Source organism: Rousettus aegyptiacus, unplaced genomic scaffold (assembly GCF_014176215.1).
Source record: "Rousettus aegyptiacus isolate mRouAeg1 unplaced genomic scaffold, mRouAeg1.p scaffold_m13_p_7, whole genome shotgun sequence".
Taxonomy (NCBI): domain Eukaryota; kingdom Metazoa; phylum Chordata; class Mammalia; order Chiroptera; family Pteropodidae; genus Rousettus; species Rousettus aegyptiacus.
Genome location: NW_023416310.1, coordinates 73966521 through 73974243, shown reverse-complemented (window position 1 = coordinate 73974243; position 7723 = coordinate 73966521).

Sequence of the window (7723 nt, the reverse complement as noted above, 5' to 3'; positions counted from 1 at the left end):
GCAAATGGTGAATCACAACACCCCTGGACACAGAGGTTCCTAACTACCAAGCTGCCAGGCTTTTAAATAACTGTAGCACAGAAGTATGGCCATAATGCTACCTCTTTCTCTTGCTAAATTATTTATGTGTTTATTATATTTTACATGGGCTGCTGAACCTGAAGATACTTCTGTGGGGGCCCAGGTCATTTCGAGAAAGCCATTACTGAGAATCAAGTCAGCTGCATTAGAAACTGGTGCACCCCATTGTATGTCGCTCATTAATATTATATAATTACTGCCTCTGCAGTTGTTTTTGGGTGGTGATAACTCGCGTGCATGTGCGTGTGTGTGTGCAGGCACTATCCAATGGCTTCAAGGCAATCTACTTCATTAAGAAGCTGTTTAACAGTGAGGGTGTATCAATAAAGACTAGCTTAATGCAGCTGTAGAACTGGACCTAAGATGACTTGGCCAAATGAAGCTATTACCCTGTTTAACGTGCTTTACGCAAGCTTGCAATGGTTTACTACGTTTATAAAACCTCTCTCCAGGATTTACGGTGACTGACCCACCAGAAGATCAACAGCGTGGTTGAAGTTTTCTGCCACTAGTAATTTGATGGACGCTATGAGGAGATTGCCGTATTTTCCCCAAAACGACACAAAATGATGATAAAATCTGGAGAACTCTGTAAGATTTTCCAGAGTGTGCTTGTTAGCGAACGTTTGTTACTTTTGGGCTTACTTGTGACTCGTATTTAGGGGAGAAAGAAAATTAATTCAACCGTAATTCAACAAATGCTCTTTAAAAGGCCTACTATGTGCTGGGCATAATGCTGGATCCAGGAGGTAGAAAGCACAAAGATGAACAGTGCCTGACCTGGAGGGTCAGCTCTGATCAGGTCCAAAGAGTCAATTACATAATAGTCCATTACGCGGCCCAGTGTCTGCGCTCGCCTGGAAGACATCCACCTCTGCTGGGGCTCCGCGGAGGCCAGCGCAGGTGCTTGAGTCGGAGACGCTCCTCTGGCAAACAGAGTCGGTGTCCTTGGCAATGAGACACACACAGAAAGGCCTGAGGAAACCATGGGCTGAGCATACAGACTCTTGTTGACTCCTCTTAAGCCTTCTCCTCCTCCTTTGGTAGCAGAATCTGATTTGGTTTTGTTTCAGGTTGGGGTGCTTTGGTCTCAGGGAAGGTGGGCCCAGGTGTGGTCTACATTAAAGGCATGTGACCCAGTTCTGACCAAAAAGATATACCAGGAACTGTGCTGGAGGGCCTCGCAAAAGACCTTTCCTTCCTGATCCCAGGAGAACTCATGATGACAAGCTCAGCGCTCCAAAGCCCTCAGCTTCTTGCCTCTGAACGCCCAATGCAATGACGTGGGCTGTGGCAGTCATCTTAAGGCCCCCAAGGGAAGGCCGAGAACGTGCAGAGAGAGTTTCCAACCCAGAGTCGGGACAGCATTGACCAGCCGGCACCGGCGACCGCTCACCTTCTGGTCTGGGGGAAATGAAAACAACCTCTTATTGTGTAAGTCACTCTTACCCATTCGGGTCACTGGCAGCAAACTGTAGTCATGATTGAGTGAAAGCCGGTGGCACCTCAGATGTTTCAGGGTGCTTAGCACAATGCTCTTGGAGGGTTACAAGAGATGATGCTGACACGCCATTCAGGTGTCAGGCCATCGGGCGCACGAGGTGCCCTGTTAGGGAGTCTGGCAGTGCTGTTCTGACAGTGGGTCCTTCGCTGGTCATGCAAATGAGATGGTTGCAGGTGGCATACAGACGAGATGGCAATGACCTTGAATCACACGGCGAGACATTTAGTTCCTCTTCCATTCTCTTTCAGGCCTTCTAATTGCCTAAAGAAAACCTTTCCAGATTGGGCTGGTAGGTCTTTGGCATCTCTCTCTAACTTTATTAATCTTCCTTTTTAACGAAGGGAAAGGAGGCCTCAGACATAGGGCCTTTGATATAGATACAGGGTCTGGGAGAAATCTGATACCATTATTATTTTGTTTTCATTGTTTTAAATGTAATAATTACCTTTGGTTATAGCTAGTGATACTGGTTTTTCATTTTGGGTGGTGAATCAAGTTGCCCACAATGTATATTTAAGTTTTTTTTTTTTTTTAAAAGGTAAGCCAGCTTATAGAAAAATACTAAATAAACGATAGTGCAGGAACTACATCAATATGGCAAAATCTGTGATGCCGGAATGAAAATCACCGAAGTTTGAAAAATACATCAGGAATATATCAGGAAGCCGCTGAATGTGTTTAAGCAACGGATTAACGTAATTAGACTATTTAGAAAGATTCAGTGAACAAGACCAGATATTAAGCCTGAAGATGGCTTGTGCCGAAAAGAAAAAACCCATCCAGGTGAGAAATGATCAGGCTTGAACCAAAGCATGGATAGCGAGAAAGAGGAGATGCTGAAGAAAGAACAGAGAGAAAACCAAGGGTCCAACTTTAAGAGGATGGAGAAAGAAAGAGAGGAGTTTAGGGTGACTCCCACATTTGGCTCAGGCAACTGAGAGAATGAATCATGGCACCATTGGGTGAGCCAGAGAAAACAGGAGGGAGACTAAGGCTGGGAGGGAGACTAATTCATTGGCCACGATGAATTGAAGGTCCCTTGTTAAACCTACATGGGGATGGCCTGTGGCCCACTGGCTCTCAAAGTGTGTACACCAAACCCATATCATCAGCATCACCAGAAAGCTTGTTAGAGATGCAAGTTCTTGGCCCCATCCCGTACCTGTTCAAACAGAAATTTTGTTTTGTTTTGTTTTGTTTGTTTAACTCATCCTCCAGGTGATTCTGATGCATGCTAAAGTTTGAAGACCACTGGGTAGAGGAAAGAGTTCTGAGTCAAGCTACATGGGCAAAAGAACTGAGTTATTTTAAACAAGGCCCTTCCCTGGACCTCAGTTTCCTCAACCGCAAAATGGGAGCATTGACTTGTCTGTAAGACCTCAAGTAAGTAGTGAAACCAATCTGGGTCTAAGTGCCCCTGATGCCCACCTCCTCTTTCTTCTTTGGTAAGAGAATATCAATTTTTAACTGAGTAGATGAGCGTGAAATAAAGACCATACTTCCCAACCTCTTTGCCACCAAGTGTGGCCACATGGCCAGATTCTGGCCAACAGGAGGAGAATGGAAGTGATGTGTATGTCACTTGAAATGTTTTCTTGAAGAGTCAATTGTCCTTGATCTTTTCCTCCTACCTGCCATTTGGAATACACATGTGATGGTTGGAGCGTGGTCAGCTATCTCGGATCAAGAGGCAGAAGTTACATTCTGAGGTGGGATAAACAGTAAGATGGTTTCTCATGACGTCTTGACACCACCCCGCAAGCCCTGGATTGACTCTCCCAATCTTCTCTTATGCGAAGAAGGAATTTTTTGTCTTAGCCATTCTTTTTTTTTTTTCTGCACTCTTAACAGTATTCTGAAAAATCTCTTATACTTTATAACTTTATCAGAAAACACTATGAGAAACTTTAATCAGAATTCTTGGGGGTAGGGCCTGGGAATCTGCATTTGATGGGCTTCCGGAGAGACTAATGCACATTACAGTTTGAAGTTGGATGCTTATGAGTCAACTCTTATAATTGTTCTAAATCTCTATCTCTGCTGTCTGTCTGTCTGTCTATCTATCTATCTATCTGTCTGTCTATTTAATATGCTCTAAGAATAGGGAGCAATTCAGACATAAAAAGAAAGGGCCATCTTTAGTTTAGTTTTAGTTTTGTTTTTTTTTTTTACTATAGATAGATGCTTTTCTTTGAACCTTTATTGCTTAAGTGTTCTGAAATGAAACACTCTTTCGGTAGGAAAAATTCTGGCCAAGAGGACATCGACAGACAGACTGGACCAGTCAGTGCCTGTGAGTTGACAGCTACACTGCGGGCCACAGTTTTGGTCTCTGACTCCGAGTTCTCTGGCCTTTGGCCCCTGCAGCTTTTCTGCGAACTCCGAGAAGCTCTTCTTTTTTTGGCATCCCAGGTGACGAAGCTTCAGCCTAGCCGCAGGGTGTGAGGCAGCAGCTGTTTGGCAGTATGCCAGGGTTCTGATACGGGGAAGTGAAGTGTGTCCAATCGAAACAGCAAGAGGTGATCTAGGGCAGCAGCCTGTCCACATAGGTGGCTGGAGCCACCAAAGAATCTAAGTCATGCCACGGGACGCACATCGGAGGGAGGTCGACCCCCGTTCCGGCTCGCCTGCGTCTTTGCCATGGTACGGCGACTTCCGGTGAAGTGTGTCTGTGTCCTGTGCCTTTCCAAACCGTTTATTTGGTGACAGTACATTGGAGGAGCTGGCTCCACCGCTCCCCACCAAAATGGCTTGTCGACTGTGGACTCCATGTTTGGAAAAGCGGGAGGAAAACAGCGTTTACAATGCAGAGGGCTCGCATGGATTATAAAACAAGAAACAAAAAGAGAATATGTAACCCAGTAGTTAACTGTTAAAAAAACAGTGGTGCTTTTTAGGTAAACGTGCACACTTGCCAATACTGAAACAGGGTGACGATCAGAGGTGGGGTTTCATGAAACCTGCTTTCGGGACTCGCTTTGGTTTCTGTCCAGCTTGTCTTCCGGTAGTGAGCTTTAGAAAAGAGGCTATCCCCAAAGTAATTCCACCCTTCTCTCGTCCCCTACCTCCACAGAACCTGCCTTTGAATATTATTATTATATTTCTTTAGTTTCAGTGAGATATATATTCCACCACTGCTTTACAGTGCTTATTAGCTGGGCAAAGTAACTGCTGGGTATTAATCTCTCAGGGGACTGGACCACAAACCTGCCCAGACTTGCCTTCTCGCTACAGCTCGCCACCCATAACAACGCCGAGGACACTGTGCCTTTCAGTTCCATTAAAGAAAGCTCCTGGGCCGCCAACTCCGAAAGGATCCATTGCTTTAAATATTTCTGCATGCGATGAGCATGTGCTCACGTGATTTATGGTAGTATCTGGTGGCTTTTTTGGTACGGGTGTCATATTTCCATCTTGTACCTCTGTGTCCTGTGTCAAATGAACCGAAGCAGGGCGGCTGCACTGGACCACCCTAGGGGGTGGCTTTCACATTCCGGTCCATGGTGCCTTAAGGAGCTGCACCGGGCATAACCTGGGCAGCCTTGGGTGGCGGCCCTGACTGCTAAAGTCATCAGACCGGCCGGTGGAGTGCTTGGGTGTGTGCTGTTGGGAAAAGGCTGACAATGTACGCTTGAAGGGCAGCGGTGGAGGACATTAGAGCTGGAGGGGGCAGGGTTCACTCTTTGTGACTATGGGGTGAGATTTCTATCACCTGCCAAGCTTTTAGAGAGGCTGGGCAAGGAGATATTAGGGGCCCTGCTTCCTGGGGGGCTCTGGATATGAGGTGTGGTTGACCTCAAACCCCAGAGGGACTGGTACATGCATTTACCAACTTACAAGTTTTCTGAAGGTGTGTCAGCCCTTGCTGGACGAGGAGGGAGATTCACCCCCCCCCCCCCATTCTAGTAGCACCTTAATGTTTGGGCAGAGCTTGCTTTCTCTGCAACCCAAAATCTTCCCAGTGAACAAGCTTTATGGGAGGGGCTCGCTTCTGCCTGCAGAGTGTTCAAGCCAGCACCCATCTGCAACTATAGATCCCTTTGGAGATCCTAAATGGAGCTGCAGAATTGTTGTCATGGTTACCTAGGACAGTTTCTGAGGCCAGAACATTTTCGAGGAGGGCAGCCCTGAGCTGGGTATCCTGGGTTTCTGAGTAGGCATCTGAGCCAAGAGAATTGCTTCCCTTTTCCTTCTCCCAAGCTCCTAACCCCTAACCAGGAGCCTGGTATCTACACTGATCATCTTAGCTTCAGCCCAGCCCAAACCCACTGCCCACGCTTGATACTGCCTAAAAGATCAGGCTGACTTGGCAGCACCCCGACTGTAGCTTGGGGCTGCCTCCCCCCTTAACAAACCAACACAGGTTCCTGGATTCACTTGTACATGCAGCTGCTTCTAGGCAAAAGACATCTGTGAAGTAGCAGTTCTCTGCGCTTCACGTATTAATAAGGAACTGATATTTTTGAAAACCTCCTATGAGCCCAGCACTTGACATGTATCTCGTGTCATTTACCAGCCTAGCGCAGGAGGAAATATCATTCACATTTTATCTATGAGGAACCAGGGGCTTAGAGAGGTGATGCCTGGGGCTGTGCAACAGGAAGTGGCAGAGCTGGGATTCCGATTCAGGCTGGTAGATTCCAAAGACAGTCCGTCTTCTCTCCTCCGACGCATGGCTGCCATTTTAGCCACTGAGAGTTGGTAGCTCCAAAATGCTGTCAGCCATCTAGACCCTGAGCATTCATTCATTCATTCATTCATTCAGCAAACATGTCCTGAGTCTGCTCTATGCTAGACCTTTTGCTGGCTGCCAGAGACACAAAGATAAATCAGACACAACCAACCTTCACTCTCAAGAAACTAACCCACTGACAACCAGCAGTAATTAAAAGAGAGGAATCTACAAGATGCTAGAGAGATGGGGTAGTCAGGGAAACCAGGAGGAAATGACACCTAACTGAACCAGCTAAGCCTCAGGATTTGTCCAGTTGTGGGGAATAAACTGCGGAGTAACACCCAATCCCTATGCTCAAGGCACTTGCAGTAGAGTTGCAGAGATAAGACTCACGCTCATGGTACAATGAAAAAGAGTAAAATCACTGAGGCCCAAACAGTTGTTCTACATGGAAGTGTTGGAGGATTGGGAAACTGAAGCAGCAGAAGTTGGGGCCATTGAGGGAAGGCTACAGAAATGAAATGAAAGCCACCTTTGTTCATAAGGTTCATCTTAAAGGTCTTTGAGCTCTATTTCCTACTCTTGTGATAGTCACTTCTGGCTCTACTCCAATTTCTGTTGTTCATTTTTTCATCTCCTACTAAAAGAAAACACTATTGAACATCTTTAGAACTTGTGCTGAGAGCAAGGCATTCATGATCCTAGCTAGGCCCTGATGGCAGTCACTGTGGGGGGCAGAGGCGAAGAAGACAAGCCCCTGGGCAACAAATGAATAACCTAAATGATGAAAGTTTGAGAGGTGTGAGCTCCAAACCAAATGGAATGAAATAATTCAGACTTGGAAAGGAGGCCGTCATTCAGGAAAGACTTCACTAATGTGGGTTTGCTTATTCATTTCTTCGGCATCCATTCACGGATGCCTTCTACCTGCGAGGTCTCTCCTCAAAGAGCCAGCCCACGGTTGAGCAGACATAAGCGACCCTTAGAATATATTGTGGTAAACAAGCACAAAATGTACACAGGGCAGTGGACGCTCATAGAAGAAAATTCGGAAGGCAGCGTTGGTAACTTTTGAACTGATTCTTAAAACTGAATAGTTTTCTAAGTGGAAGAGAGAGGAAAGGGAAGGTAAAAACGCAGAGAATGCTTGAAGCAGCTTGGTGTGGGGCGTTTGGGGGGAGATGAGGTGCGAAGATATACTTCCCGAAGAGTGAAGAGCGTAAGGGCTTTCTTTGCCTACCAGACTAAGGCGCGGTAAGAGGCAGCTATAGAAGAGAACTGAGCAGGCTAGGACCACAATGAGATTTTCGTTTTGGAAATGTCCCTCTGGTACAGTGTAGAAAGGACTAGAACTGGATGGAGATGAGGGCTCAGCCATGGACGGCTGGCTAGAGCAGCTGCATCTTTGTGCCTGAGAGGCTGTATCACACGGGAGCCTAAGTCAATCTGGGGGTATGGGGGGT